The sequence below is a fragment of the Haliotis asinina genome, chromosome 6 (genome assembly GCF_037392515.1).
Source record: "Haliotis asinina isolate JCU_RB_2024 chromosome 6, JCU_Hal_asi_v2, whole genome shotgun sequence".
In the NCBI taxonomy this organism is placed as follows: Eukaryota; Metazoa; Mollusca; class Gastropoda; order Lepetellida; family Haliotidae; genus Haliotis; species Haliotis asinina.
Genome location: NC_090285.1, coordinates 57,057,635 through 57,073,196, shown reverse-complemented (window position 1 = coordinate 57,073,196; position 15,562 = coordinate 57,057,635).

Below are 15,562 nucleotides of genomic sequence, written 5' to 3'. Positions count from 1 at the left end.
GTACCTCTCGCATGCTAAGCGAGCGCTCTACCATTTGAGCTAATTCCCCTGACGATCTACAAAGTGTGTCTTCATTAACTGTATTCTTGACAATCAGATTAACCCGTTTGGCGGCATGATAACCGACCGTTATTGTCATGATGGTAACAGATGCGCTGCTTCAGCTTTGTGAAAACATGCTTTCAGGTTGAGGCGTCAGTGTAGGTGTGTGTGCGCGTAGAAATTGAAGTGTTTAGAACCTGACCGAGTCCAGTGAATGCACTGTCTATATGTGAGCCCCAAACAAAGGTAATTTCTTTTGCCCAAGCTGGGTATCAATGCAAGCGTCTCCCACCTGCAAAAATTGCCTTCTCTCATGTGTGCTAGTCCCTCTCTTCATGACATTTGTGAGGGAACAAAAATAAACACGATTGCACAAAAGTATAACATGCAAAAAGAACTGGAGAATCCGGGTATCGATCCCGGTACCTCTCGCATGCTAAGCGAGCGCTCTACCATTTGAGCTAATTCCCCTGACGATCTACAAAGTGTGTCTTCATTAACTGTATTCTTGACAATCAGATTAACCCGTTTGGCGGCATGATAACCGACCGTTATTGTCATGATGGTAACAGACGCGCTGCTTCAGCTTTGTGAAAACATGCTTTCAGGTTGAGGAGTCAGTGTAGGTGTGTGTGCGCGTAGAAACTGAAGTGTTTAGAACCTGACCGAGTCCAGTGAATGCACTGTCTATATGTGAGCCCCAAACAAAGGTAATTTCTTTTGCCCAAGCTGGGTATCAATGCAAGCGTCTCCCACCTGCAAAAATTGCCTTCTGTCATGTGTGCTAGTCCCTCTCTTCATGACATTTGTGAGGGAACAAAAATGAACACGATTGCACAAAAGTATAACATGCAAAAAGAACTGGAGAATCCGGGTATCGATCCCGGTACCTCTCGCACGCTAAGCGAGCGCTCTACCATTTGAGCTAATTCCCCTGACGATCTACAAAGTGTGTCTTCATTAACTGTATTCTTGACAATCAGATTAACCCGTTTGGCGGCATGATAACCGACCGTTATTGTCATGATGGTAACAGACGCGCTGCTTCAGCTTTGTGAAAACATGCTTTCAGGTTGAGGAGTCAGTGTAGGTGTGTGTGCGCGTAGAAATTGAAGTGTTTAGAACCTGACCGAGTCCAGTGAATGCACTGTCTATATGTGAGCCCCAAACAAAGGTAATTTCTTTTGCCCAAGCTGGGTATCAATGCAAGCGTCTCCCACCCGCAAAAATTGCCTTCTGTCATGTGTGCTAGTCCCTCTCTTCATGACATTTGTGAGGGAACAAAAATGAACACGATTGCACAAAAGTATAACATGCAAAAAGAACTGGAGAATCCGGGTATCGATCCCGGTACCTCTCGCATGCTAAGCGAGCGCTCTACCATTTGAGCTAATTCCCCTGACGATCTACAAAGTGTGTCTTCATTAACTGTATTCTTGACAATCAGATTAACCCGTTTGGCGGCATGATAACCGACCGTTATTGTCATGATGGTAACAGACGCGCTGCTTCAGCTTTGTGAAAACATGCTTTCAGGTTGAGGAGTCAGTGTAGGTGTGTGTCCGCGTAGAAATTGAAGTGTTTAGAACCTGACCGAGTCGAGTGAATGCACTGTCTATATGTGAGCCCCAAACAAAGGTAATTTCTTTTGCCCAAGCTGGGTATCAATGCAAGCGTCTCCCACCTGCAAAAATTGCCTTCTGTCATGTGTGCTAGTCCCTTTCTTCATGACATTTGTGAGGGAACAAAAATGAACACGATTGCACAAAAGTATAACATGCAAAAAGAACTGGAGAATCCGGGTATCGATCCCGGTACCTCTCGCATGCTAAGCGAGCGCTCTACCATTTGAGCTAATTCCCCTGACGATCTACAAAGTGTGTCTTCATTAACTGTATTCTTGACAATCAGATTAACCCGTTTGGCGGCATGATAACCGACCGTTATTGTCATGATGGTAACAGATGCGCTGCTTCAGCTTTGTGAAAACATGCTTTCAGGTTGAGGCGTCAGTGTAGGTGTGTGTGTGCGTAGAAATTGAAGTGTTTAGAACCTGACCGAGTCCAGTGAATGCACTGTCTATATGTGAGCCCCAAACAAAGGTAATTTCTTTTGCCCAAGCTGGGTATCAATGCAAGCGTCTCCCACCTGCAAAAATTGCCTTCTCTCATGTGTGCTAGTCCCTCTCTTCATGACATTTGTGAGGGAACAAAAATAAACACGATTGCACAAAAGTATAACATGCAAAAAGAACTGGAGAATCCGGGTATCGATCCCGGTACCTCTCGCATGCTAAGCGAGCGCTCTACCATTTGAGCTAATTCCCCTGACGATCTACAAAGTGTGTCTTCATTAACTGTATTCTTGACAATCAGATTAACCCGTTTGGCGGCATGATAACCGACCGTTATTGTCATGATGGTAACAGACGCGCTGCTTCAGCTTTGTGAAAACATGCTTTCAGGTTGAGGAGTCAGTGTAGGTGTGTGTGCGCGTAGAAACTGAAGTGTTTAGAACCTGACCGAGTCCAGTGAATGCACTGTCTATATGTGAGCCCCAAACAAAGGTAATTTCTTTTGCCCAAGCTGGGTATCAATGCAAGCGTCTCCCACCTGCAAAAATTGCCTTCTGTCATGTGTGCTAGTCCCTCTCTTCATGACATTTGTGAGGGAACAAAAATGAACACGATTGCACAAAAGTATAACATGCAAAAAGAACTGGAGAATCCGGGTATCGATCCCGGTACCTCTCGCACGCTAAGCGAGCGCTCTACCATTTGAGCTAATTCCCCTGACGATCTACAAAGTGTGTCTTCATTAACTGTATTCTTGACAATCAGATTAACCCGTTTGGCGGCATGATAACCGACCGTTATTGTCATGATGGTAACAGACGCGCTGCTTCAGCTTTGTGAAAACATGCTTTCAGGTTGAGGAGTCAGTGTAGGTGTGTGTGCGCGTACAAATTGAAGTGTTTAGAACCTGACCGAGTCCAGTGAATGCACTGTCTATATGTGAGCCCCAAACAAAGGTAATTTCTTTTGCCCAAGCTGGGTATCAATGCAAGCGTCTCCCACCCGCAAAAATTGCCTTCTGTCATGTGTGCTAGTCCCTCTCTTCATGACATTTGTGAGGGAACAAAAATGAACACGATTGCACAAAAGTATAACATGCAAAAAGAACTGGAGAATCCGGGTATCGATCCCGGTACCTCTCGCATGCTAAGCGAGCGCTCTACCATTTGAGCTAATTCCCCTGACGATCTACAAAGTGTGTCTTCATTAACTGTATTCTTGACAATCAGATTAACCCGTTTGGCGGCATGATAACCGACCGTTATTGTCATGATGGTAACAGACGCGCTGCTTCAGCTTTGTGAAAACATGCTTTCAGGTTGAGGAGTCAGTGTAGGTGCGTGTGCGCGTAGAAATTGAAGTGTTTAGAACCTGACCGAGTCGAGTGAATGCACTGTCTATATGTGAGCCCCAAACAAAGGTAATTTCTTTTGCCCAAGCTGGGTATCAATGCAAGCGTCTCCCACCTGCAAAAATTGCCTTCTCTCATGTGTGCTAGTCCCTCTCTTCATGACATTTGTGAGGGAACAAAAATAAACACGATTGCACAAAAGTATAACATGCAAAAAGAACTGGAGAATCCGGGTATCGATCCCGGTACCTCTCGCATGCTAAGCGAGCGCTCTACCATTTGAGCTAATTCCCCTGACGATCTACAAAGTGTGTCTTCATTAACTGTATTCTTGACAATCAGATTAACCCGTTTGGCGGCATGATAACCGACCGTTATTGTCATGATGGTAACAGACGCGCTGCTTCAGCTTTGTGAAAACATGCTTTCAGGTTGAGGAGTCAGTGTAGGTGTGTGTGCGCGTAGAAATTGAAGTGTTTAGAACCTGACCGAGTCGAGTGAATGCACTGTCTATATGTGAGCCCCAAACAAAGGTAATTTCTTTTGCCCAAGCTGGGTATCAATGCAAGCGTCTCCCACCTGCAAAAATTGCCTTCTCTCATGTGTGCTAGTCCCTCTCTTCATGACATTTGTGAGGGAACAAAAATAAACACGATTGCACAAAAGTATAACATGCAAAAAGAACTGGAGAATCCGGGTATCGATCCCGGTACCTCTCGCATGCTAAGCGAGCGCTCTACCATTTGAGCTAATTCCCCTGACGATCTACAAAGTGTGTCTTCATTAACTGTATTCTTGACAATCAGATTAACCCGTTTGGCGCTATGATAACCGACCGTTATTGTCACGATGGTAACAGATGCGCTGCTTTAGCTTTGTGAAAACATGCTTTCAGGTTGAGGAGTCAGTGTAGGTGTGTGCGCGCGTAGAAATTGAAGTGTTTAGAACCTGACCGAGTCGAGTGAATGCACTGTCTATATGTGAGCCCCAAACAAAGGTAATTTCTTTTGCCCAAGCTGGGTATCAATGCAAGCGTCTCCCACCTGCAAAAATTGCCTTCTCTCATGTGTGCTAGTCCCTCTCTTCATGACATTTGTGAGGGAACAAAAATGAACACGATTGCACAAAAGTATAACATGCAAAAAGAACTGGAGAATCCGGGTATCGATCCCGGTACCTCTCGCATGCTAAGCGAGCGCTCTACCATTTGAGCTAATTCCCCTGACGATCTACAAAGTGTGTCTTCATTAACTGTATTCTTGACAATCAGATTAACCCGTTTGGCGGCATGATAACCGACCGTTATTGTCATGATGGTAACAGACGCGCTGCTTCAGCTTTGTGAAAACATGCTTTCAGGTTGAGGCGTCAGTGTAGGTGTGTGTCCGCGTAGAAATTGAAGTGTTTAGAACCTGACCGAGTCGAGTGAATGCACTGTCTATATGTGAGCCCCAAACAAAGGTAATTTCTTTTGCCCAAGCTGGGTATCAATGCAAGCGTCTCCCACCTGCAAAAATTGCCTTCTCTCATGTGTGCTAGTCCCTCTCTTCATGACATTTGTGAGGGAACAAAAATGAACACGATTGCACAAAAGTATAACATGCAAAAAGAACTGGAGAATCCGGGTATCGATCCCGGTACCTCTCGCACGCTAAGCGAGCGCTCTACCATTTGAGCTAATTCCCCTGACGATCTACAAAGTGTGTCTTCATTAACTGTATTCTTGACAATCAGATTAACCCGTTTGGCGGCATGATAACCGACCGTTATTGTCATGATGGTAACAGACGCGCTGCTTCAGCTTTGTGAAAACATGCTTTCAGGTTGAGGAGTCAGTGTAGGTGTGTGTGCGCGTAGAAACTGAAGTGTTTAGAACCTGACCGAGTCGAGTGAATGCACTGTCTATATGTGAGCCCCAAACAAAGGTAATTTCTTTTGCCCAAGCTGGGTATCAATGCAAGCGTCTCCCACCTGCAAAAATTGCCTTCTGTCATGTGTGCTAGTCCCTCTCTTCATGACATTTGTGAGGGAACAAAAATGAACACGATTGCACAAAAGTATAACATGCAAAAAGAACTGGAGAATCCGGGTATCGATCCCGGTACCTCTCGCATGCTAAGCGAGCGCTCTACCATTTGAGCTAATTCCCCTGACGATCTACAAAGTGTGTCTTCATTAACTGTATTCTTGACAATCAGATTAACCCGTTTGGCGGCATGATAACCGACCGTTATTGTCATGATGGTAACAGACGCGCTGCTTCAGCTTTGTGAAAACATGCTTTCAGGTTGAGGAGTCAGTGTAGGTGTGTGTGCGCGTAGAAATTGAAGTGTTTAGAACCTGACCGAGTCGAGTGAATGCACTGTCTATATGTGAGCCCCAAACAAAGGTAATTTCTTTTGCCCAAGCTGGGTATCAATGCAAGCGTCTCCCACCTGCAAAAATTGCCTTCTGTCATGTGTGCTAGTCCCTCTCTTCATGACATTTGTGAGGGAACAAAAATGAACACGATTGCACAAAAGTATAACATGCAAAAAGAAGTGGAGAATCCGGGTATCGATCCCGGTACCTCTCGCACGCTAAGCGAGCGCTCTACCATTTGAGCTAATTCCCCTGACGATCTACAAAGTGTGTCTTCATTAACTGTATTCTTGACAATCAGATTAACCCGTTTGGCGCTATGATAACCGACCGTTATTGTCATGATGGTAACAGACGCGCTGCTTCAGCTTTGTGAAAACATGCTTTCAGGTTGAGGAGTCAGTGTAGGTGTGTGTGCGCGTAGAAATTGAAGTGTTTAGAACCTGACCGAGTCGAGTGAATGCACTGTCTATATGTGAGCCCCAAACAAAGGTAATTTCTTTTGCCCAAGCTGGGTATCAATGCAAGCGTCTCCCACCTGCAAAAATTGCCTTCTGTCATGTGTGCTAGTCCCTCTCTTCATGACATTTGTGAGGGAACAAAAATAAACACGATTGCACAAAAGTATAACATGCAAAAAGAAGTGGAGAATCCGGGTATCGATCCCGGTACCTCTCGCATGCTAAGCGAGCGCTCTACCATTTGAGCTAATTCCCCTGACGATCTACAAAGTGTGTCTTCATTAACTGTATTCTTGACAATCAGATTAACCCGTTTGGCGCTATGATAACCGACCGTTATTGTCATGATGGTAACAGACGCGCTGCTTCAGCTTTGTGAAAACATGCTTTCAGGTTGAGGAGTCAGTGTAGGTGTGTGTGCGCGTAGAAATTGAAGTGTTTAGAACCTGACCGAGTCGAGTGAATGCACTGTCTATATGTGAGCCCCAAACAAAGGTAATTTCTTTTGCCCAAGCTGGGTATCAATGCAAGCGTCTCCCACCTGCAAAAATTGCCTTCTGTCATGTGTGCTAGTCCCTCTCTTCATGACATTTGTGAGGGAACAAAAATAAACACGATTGCACAAAAGTATAACATGCAAAAAGAAGTGGAGAATCCGGGTATCGATCCCGGTACCTCTCGCATGCTAAGCGAGCGCTCTACCATTTGAGCTAATTCCCCTGACGATCTACAAAGTGTGTCTTCATTAACTGTATTCTTGACAATCAGATTAACCCGTTTGGCGCTATGATAACCGACCGTTATTGTCATGATGGTAACAGACGCGCTGCTTCAGCTTTGTGAAAACATGCTTTCAGGTTGAGGAGTCAGTGTAGGTGTGTGTGCGCGTAGAAACTGAAGTGTTTAGAACCTGACCGAGTCGAGTGAATGCACTGTCTATATGTGAGCCCCAAACAAAGGTAATTTCTTTTGCCCAAGCTGGGTATCAATGCAAGCGTCTCCCACCTGCAAAAATTGCCTTCTGTCATGTGTGCTAGTCCCTCTCTTCATGACATTTGTGAGGGAACAAAAATGAACACGATTGCACAAAAGTATAACATGCAAAAAGAACTGGAGAATCCGGGTATCGATCCCGGTACCTCTCGCATGCTAAGCGAGCGCTCTACCATTTGAGCTAATTCCCCTGACGATCTACAAAGTGTGTCTTCATTAACTGTATTCTTGACAATCAGATTAACCCGTTTGGCGGCATGATAACCGACCGTTATTGTCATGATGGTAACAGACGCGCTGCTTCAGCTTTGTGAAAACATGCTTTCAGGTTGAGGAGTCAGTGTAGGTGTGTGTGCGCGTAGAAATTGAAGTGTTTAGAACCTGACCGAGTCCAGTGAATGCACTGTCTATATGTGAGCCCCAAACAAAGGTAATTTCTTTTGCCCAAGCTGGGTATCAATGCAAGCGTCTCCCACCTGCAAAAATTGCCTTCTGTCATGTGTGCTAGTCCCTCTCTTCATGACATTTGTGAGGGAACAAAAATGAACACGATTGCACAAAAGTATAACATGCAAAAAGAAGTGGAGAATCCGGGTATCGATCCCGGTACCTCTCGCACGCTAAGCGAGCGCTCTACCATTTGAGCTAATTCCCCTGACGATCTACAAAGTGTGTCTTCATTAACTGTATTCTTGACAATCAGATTAACCCGTTTGGCGCTATGATAACCGACCGTTATTGTCATGATGGTAACAGACGCGCTGCTTCAGCTTTGTGAAAACATGCTTTCAGGTTGAGGAGTCAGTGTAGGTGTGTGTGCGCGTAGAAATTGAAGTGTTTAGAACCTGACCGAGTCGAGTGAATGCACTGTCTATATGTGAGCCCCAAACAAAGGTAATTTCTTTTGCCCAAGCTGGGTATCAATGCAAGCGTCTCCCACCTGCAAAAATTGCCTTCTGTCATGTGTGCTAGTCCCTCTCTTCATGACATTTGTGAGGGAACAAAAATAAACACGATTGCACAAAAGTATAACATGCAAAAAGAAGTGGAGAATCCGGGTATCGATCCCGGTACCTCTCGCATGCTAAGCGAGCGCTCTACCATTTGAGCTAATTCCCCTGACGATCTACAAAGTGTGTCTTCATTAACTGTATTCTTGACAATCAGATTAACCCGTTTGGCGCTATGATAACCGACCGTTATTGTCATGATGGTAACAGACGCGCTGCTTCAGCTTTGTGAAAACATGCTTTCAGGTTGAGGAGTCAGTGTAGGTGTGTGTGCGCGTAGAAATTGAAGTGTTTAGAACCTGACCGAGTCGAGTGAATGCACTGTCTATATGTGAGCCCCAAACAAAGGTAATTTCTTTTGCCCAAGCTGGGTATCAATGCAAGCGTCTCCCACCTGCAAAAATTGCCTTCTGTCATGTGTGCTAGTCCCTCTCTTCATGACATTTGTGAGGGAACAAAAATGAACACGATTGCACAAAAGTATAACATGCAAAAAGAACTGGAAAATCCGGGTATCGATCCCGGTACCTCTCGCATGCTAAGCGAGCGCTCTACCATTTGAGCTAATTCCCCTGACGATCTACAAAGTGTGTCTTCATTAACTGTATTCTTGACAATCAGATTAACCCGTTTGGCGGCATGATAACCGACCGTTATTGTCATGATGGTAACAGACGCGCTGCTTCAGCTTTGTGAAAACATGCTTTCAGGTTGAGGAGTCAGTGTAGGTGTGTGTGCGCGTAGAAATTGAAGTGTTTAGAACCTGACCGAGTCCAGTGAATGCACTGTCTATATGTGAGCCCCAAACAAAGGTAATTTCTTTTGCCCAAGCTGGGTATCAATGCAAGCGTCTCCCACCTGCAAAAATTGCCTTCTGTCATGTGTGCTAGTCCCTCTCTTCATGACATTTGTGAGGGAACAAAAATGAACACGATTGCACAAAAGTATAACATGCAAAAAGAAGTGGAGAATCCGGGTATCGATCCCGGTACCTCTCGCACGCTAAGCGAGCGCTCTACCATTTGAGCTAATTCCCCTGACGATCTACAAAGTGTGTCTTCATTAACTGTATTCTTGACAATCAGATTAACCCGTTTGGCGCTATGATAACCGACCGTTATTGTCATGATGGTAACAGACGCGCTGCTTCAGCTTTGTGAAAACATGCTTTCAGGTTGAGGAGTCAGTGTAGGTGTGTGTGCGCGTAGAAATTGAAGTGTTTAGAACCTGACCGAGTCGAGTGAATGCACTGTCTATATGTGAGCCCCAAACAAAGGTAATTTCTTTTGCCCAAGCTGGGTATCAATGCAAGCGTCTCCCACCTGCAAAAATTGCCTTCTGTCATGTGTGCTAGTCCCTCTCTTCATGACATTTGTGAGGGAACAAAAATAAACACGATTGCACAAAAGTATAACATGCAAAAAGAAGTGGAGAATCCGGGTATCGATCCCGGTACCTCTCGCATGCTAAGCGAGCGCTCTACCATTTGAGCTAATTCCCCTGACGATCTACAAAGTGTGTCTTCATTAACTGTATTCTTGACAATCAGATTAACCCGTTTGGCGCTATGATAACCGACCGTTATTGTCATGATGGTAACAGACGCGCTGCTTCAGCTTTGTGAAAACATGCTTTCAGGTTGAGGAGTCAGTGTAGGTGTGTGTGCGCGTAGAAATTGAAGTGTTTAGAACCTGACCGAGTCCAGTGAATGCACTGTCTATATGTGAGCCCCAAACAAAGGTAATTTCTTTTGCCCAAGCTGGGTATCAATGCAAGCGTCTCCCACCTGCAAAAATTGCCTTCTGTCATGTGTGCTAGTCCCTCTCTTCATGACATTTGTGAGGGAACAAAAATGAACACGATTGCACAAAAGTATAACATGCAAAAAGAACTGGAAAATCCGGGTATCGATCCCGGTACCTCTCGCATGCTAAGCGAGCGCTCTACCATTTGAGCTAATTCCCCTGACGATCTACAAAGTGTGTCTTCATTAACTGTATTCTTGACAATCAGATTAACCCGTTTGGCGGCATGATAACCGACCGTTATTGTCATGATGGTAACAGACGCGCTGCTTCAGCTTTGTGAAAACATGCTTTCAGGTTGAGGCGTCAGTGTAGGTGTGTGTGCGCGTAGAAATTGAAGTGTTTAGAACCTGACCGAGTCGAGTGAATGCACTGTCTATATGTGAGCCCCAAACAAAGGTAATTTCTTTTGCCCAAGCTGGGTATCAATGCAAGCGTCTCCCACCTGCAAAAATTGCCTTCTCTCATGTGTGCTAGTCCCTCTCTTCATGACATTTGTGAGGGAACAAAAATGAACACGATTGGACAAAAGTATAACATGCAAAAAGAAGTGGAGAATCCGGGTATCGATCCCGGTACCTCTCGCATGCTAAGCGAGCGCTCTACCATTTGAGCTAATTCCCCTGACGATCTACAAAGTGTGTCTTCATTAACTGTATTCTTGACAATCAGATTAACCCGTTTGGCGCTATGATAACCGACCGTTATTGTCATGATGGTAACAGACGCGCTGCTTCAGCTTTGTGAAAACATGCTTTCAGGTTGAGGAGTCAGTGTAGGTGTGTGTGCGCGTAGAAATTGAAGTGTTTAGAACCTGACCGAGTCCAGTGAATGCACTGTCTATATGTGAGCCCCAAACAAAGGTAATTTCTTTTGCCCAAGCTGGGTATCAATGCAAGCGTCTCCCACCTGCAAAAATTGCCTTCTGTCATGTGTGCTAGTCCCTCTCTTCATGACATTTGTGAGGGAACAAAAATGAACACGATTGCACAAAAGTATAACATGCAAAAAGAACTGGAGAATCCGGGTATCGATCCCGGTACCTCTCGCATGCTAAGCGAGCTCTCTACCATTTGAGCTAATTCCCCTGACGATCTACAAAGTGTGTCTTCATTAACTGTATTCTTGACAATCAGATTAACTCGTTTGGCGGCATGATAACCGACCGTTATTGTCATGATGGTAACAGACGCGCTGCTTCAGCTTTGTGAAAACATGCTTTCAGGTTGAGGAGTCAGTGTAGGTGTGTGTGCGCGTAGAAATTGAAGTGTTTAGAACCTGACCGAGTCGAGTGAATGCACTGTCTATATGTGAGCCCCAAACAAAGGTAATTTCTTTTGCCCAAGCTGGGTATCAATGCAAGCGTCTCCCACCTGCAAAAATTGCCTTCTCTCATGTGTGCTAGTCCCTCTCTTCATGACATTTGTGAGGGAACAAAAATAAACACGATTGCACAAAAGTATAACATGCAAAAAGAACTGGAGAATCCGGGTATCGATCCCGGTACCTCTCGCATGCTAAGCGAGCGCTCTACCATTTGAGCTAATTCCCCTGACGATCTACAAAGTGTGTCTTCATTAACTGTATTCTTGACAATCAGATTAACCCGTTTGGCGCTATGATAACCGACCGTTATTGTCATGATGGTAACAGACGCGCTGCTTCAGCTTTGTGAAAACATGCTTTCAGGTTGAGGAGTCAGTGTAGGTGTGTGTGCGCGTAGAAATTGAAGTGTTTAGAACTTGACCGAGTCCAGTGAATGCACTGTCTATATGTGAGCCCCAAACAAAGGTAATTTCTTTTGCCCAAGCTGGGTATCAATGCAAGCGTCTCCCACCTGCAAAAATTGCCTTCTGTCATGTGTGCTAGTCCCTCTCTTCATGACATTTGTGAGGGAACAAAAATGAACACGATTGCACAAAAGTATAACATGCAAAAAGAACTGGAGAATCCGGGTATCGATCCCGGTACCTCTCGCATGCTAAGCGAGCGCTCTACCATTTGAGCTAATTCCCCTGACGATCTTCAAAGTGTGTCTTCATTAACTGTATTCTTGACAATCAGATTAACCCGTTTGGCGCCATGATAACCGACCGTTATTGTCATGATGGTAACAGACGCGCTGCTTCAGCTTTGTGAAAACATGCTTTCAGGTTGAGGCGTCAGTGTAGGTGTGTGTGCGCGTAGAAATTGAAGTGTTTAGAACCTGACCGAGTCGAGTGAATGCACTGTCTATATGTGAGCCCCAAACAAAGGTAATTTCTTTTGCCCAAGCTGGGTATCAATGCAAGCGTCTCCCACCTGCAAAAATTGCCTTCTGTCATGTGTGCTAGTCCCTCTCTTCATGACATTTGTGAGGGAACAAAAATAAACACGATTGGACAAAAGTATAACATGCAAAAAGAACTGGAGAATCCGGGTATCGATCCCGGTACCTCTCGCATGCTAAGCGAGTGCTCTACCATTTGAGCTAATTCCCCTGACGATCTACAAAGTGTGTCTTCATTAACTGTATTCTTGACAATCAGATTAACCCGTTTGGCGCTATGATAACCGACCGTTATTGTCATGATGGTAACAGATGCGCTGCTTCAGCTTTGTGAAAACATGCTTTCAGGTTGAGGCGTCAGTGTAGGTGTGTGTGCGCGTAGAAATTGAAGTGTTTAGAACCTGACCGAGTCCAGTGAATGCACTGTCTATATGTGAGCCCCAAACAAAGGTAATTTCTTTTGCCCAAGCTGGGTATCAATGCAAGCGTCTCCCACCTGCAAAAATTGCCTTCTGTCATGTGTGCTAGTCCCTCTCTTCATGACATTTGTGAGGGAACAAAAATGAACACGATTGCACAAAAGTATAACATGCAAAAAGAACTGGAGAATCCGGGTATCGATCCCGGTACCTCTCGCATGCTAAGCGAGCGCTCTACCATTTGAGCTAATTCCCCTGACGATCTACAAAGTGTGTCTTCATTAACTGTATTCTTGACAATCAGATTAACCCGTTTGGCGCTATGATAACCGACCGTTATTGTCATGATGGTAACAGACGCGCTGCTTCAGCTTTGTGAAAACATGCTTTCAGGTTGAGGAGTCAGTGTAGGTGTGTGTGCGCGTAGAAATTGAAGTGTTTAGAACCTGACCGAGTCGAGTGAATGCACTGTCTATATGTGAGCCCCAAACAAAGGTAATTTCTTTTGCCCAAGCTGGGTATCAATGCAAGCGTCTCCCACCTGCAAAAATTGCCTTCTGTCATGTGTGCTAGTCCCTCTCTTCATGACATTTGTGAGGGAACAAAAATGAACACGATTGCACAAAAGTATAACATGCAAAAAGAACTGGAGAATCCGGGTATCGATCCCGGTACCTCTCGCATGCTAAGCGAGCGCTCTACCATTTGAGCTAATTCCCCTGACGATCTACAAAGTGTGTCTTCATTAACTGTATTCTTGACAATCAGATTAACCCGTTTGGCGCTATGATAACCGACCGTTATTGTCATGATGGTAACAGACGCGCTGCTTCAGCTTTGTGAAAACATGCTTTCAGGTTGAGGAGTCAGTGTAGGTGTGTGTGCGCGTAGAAATTGAAGTGTTTAGAACCTGACCGAGTCGAGTGAATGCACTGTCTATATGTGAGCCCCAAACAAAGGTAATTTCTTTTGCCCAAGCTGGGTATCAATGCAAGCGTCTCCCACCTGCAAAAATTGCCTTCTGTCATGTGTGCTAGTCCCTCTCTTCATGACATTTGTGAGGGAACAAAAATGAACACGATTGCACAAAAGTATAACATGCAAAAAGAACTGGAGAATCCGGGTATCGATCCCGGTACCTCTCGCATGCTAAGCGAGCGCTCTACCATTTGAGCTAATTCCCCTGACGATCTACAAAGTGTGTCTTCATTAACTGTATTCTTGACAATCAGATTAACCCGTTTGGCGGCATGATAACCGACCGTTATTGTCATGATGGTAACAGACGCGCTGCTTCAGCTTTGTGAAAACATGCTTTCAGGTTGAGGCGTCAGTGTAGGTGTGTGTGCGCGTAGAAATTGAAGTGTTTAGAACCTGACCGAGTCGAGTGAATGCACTGTCTATATGTGAGCCCCAAACAAAGGTAATTTCTTTTGCCCAAGCTGGGTATCAATGCAAGCGTCTCCCACCTGCAAAAATTGCCTTCTCTCATGTGTGCTAGTCCCTCTCTTCATGACATTTGTGAGGGAACAAAAATGAACACGATTGCACAAAAGTATAACATGCAAAAAGAACTGGAGAATCCGGGTATCGATCCCGGTACCTCTCGCATGCTAAGCGAGCGCTCTACCATTTGAGCTAATTCCCCTGACGATCTACAAAGTGTGTCTTCATTAACTGTATTCTTGACAATCAGATTAACCCGTTTGGCGCTATGATAACCGACCGTTATTGTCATGATGGTAACAGATGCGCTGCTTCAGCTTTGTGAAAACATGCTTTCAGGTTGAGGAGTCAGTGTAGGTGTGTGTGCGCGTAGAAATTGAAGTGTTTAGAACCTGACCGAGTCCAGTGAATGCACTGTCTATATGTGAGCCCCAAACAAAGGTAATTTCTTTTGCCCAAGCTGGGTATCAATGCAAGCGTCTCCCACCTGCAAAAATTGCCTTCTCTCATGTGTGCTAGTCCCTCTCTTCATGACATTTGTGAGGGAACAAAAATGAACACGATTGCACAAAAGTATAACATGCAAAAAGAACTGGAGAATCCGGGTATCGATCCCGGTACCTCTCGCATGCTAAGCGAGCGCTCTACCATTTGAGCTAATTCCCCTGACGATCTACAAAGTGTGTCTTCATTAACTGTATTCTTGACAATCAGATTAACCCGTTTGGCGGCATGATAACCGACCGTTATTGTCATGATGGTAACAGACGTGCTGCTTCAGCTTTGTGAAAACATGCTTTCAGGTTGAGGAGTCAGTGTAGGTGTGTGTGCGCGTAGAAATTGAAGTGTTTAGAACCTGACCGAGTCGAGTGAATGCACTGTCTATATGTGAGCCCCAAACAAAGGTAATTTCTTTTGCCCAAGCTGGGTATCAATGCAAGCGTCTCCCACCTGCAAAAATTGCCTTCTCTCATGTGTGCTAGTCCCTCTCTTCATGACATTTGTGAGGGAACAAAAATGAACACGATTGCACAAAAGTATAACATGCAAAAAGAACTGGAGAATCCGGGTATCGATCCCGGTACCTCTCGCATGCTAAGCGAGCGCTCTACCATTTGAGCTAATTCCCCTGACGATCTACAAAGTGTGTCTTCATTAACTGTATTCTTGACAATCAGATTAACCCGTTTGGCGGCATGATAACCGACCGTTATTGTCATGATGGTAACAGACGCGCTGCTTCAGCTTTGTGAAAACATGCTTTCAGGTTGAGGCGTCAGTGTAGGTGTGTGTGCGCGTAGAAATTGAAGTGTTTAGAACCTGACCGAGTC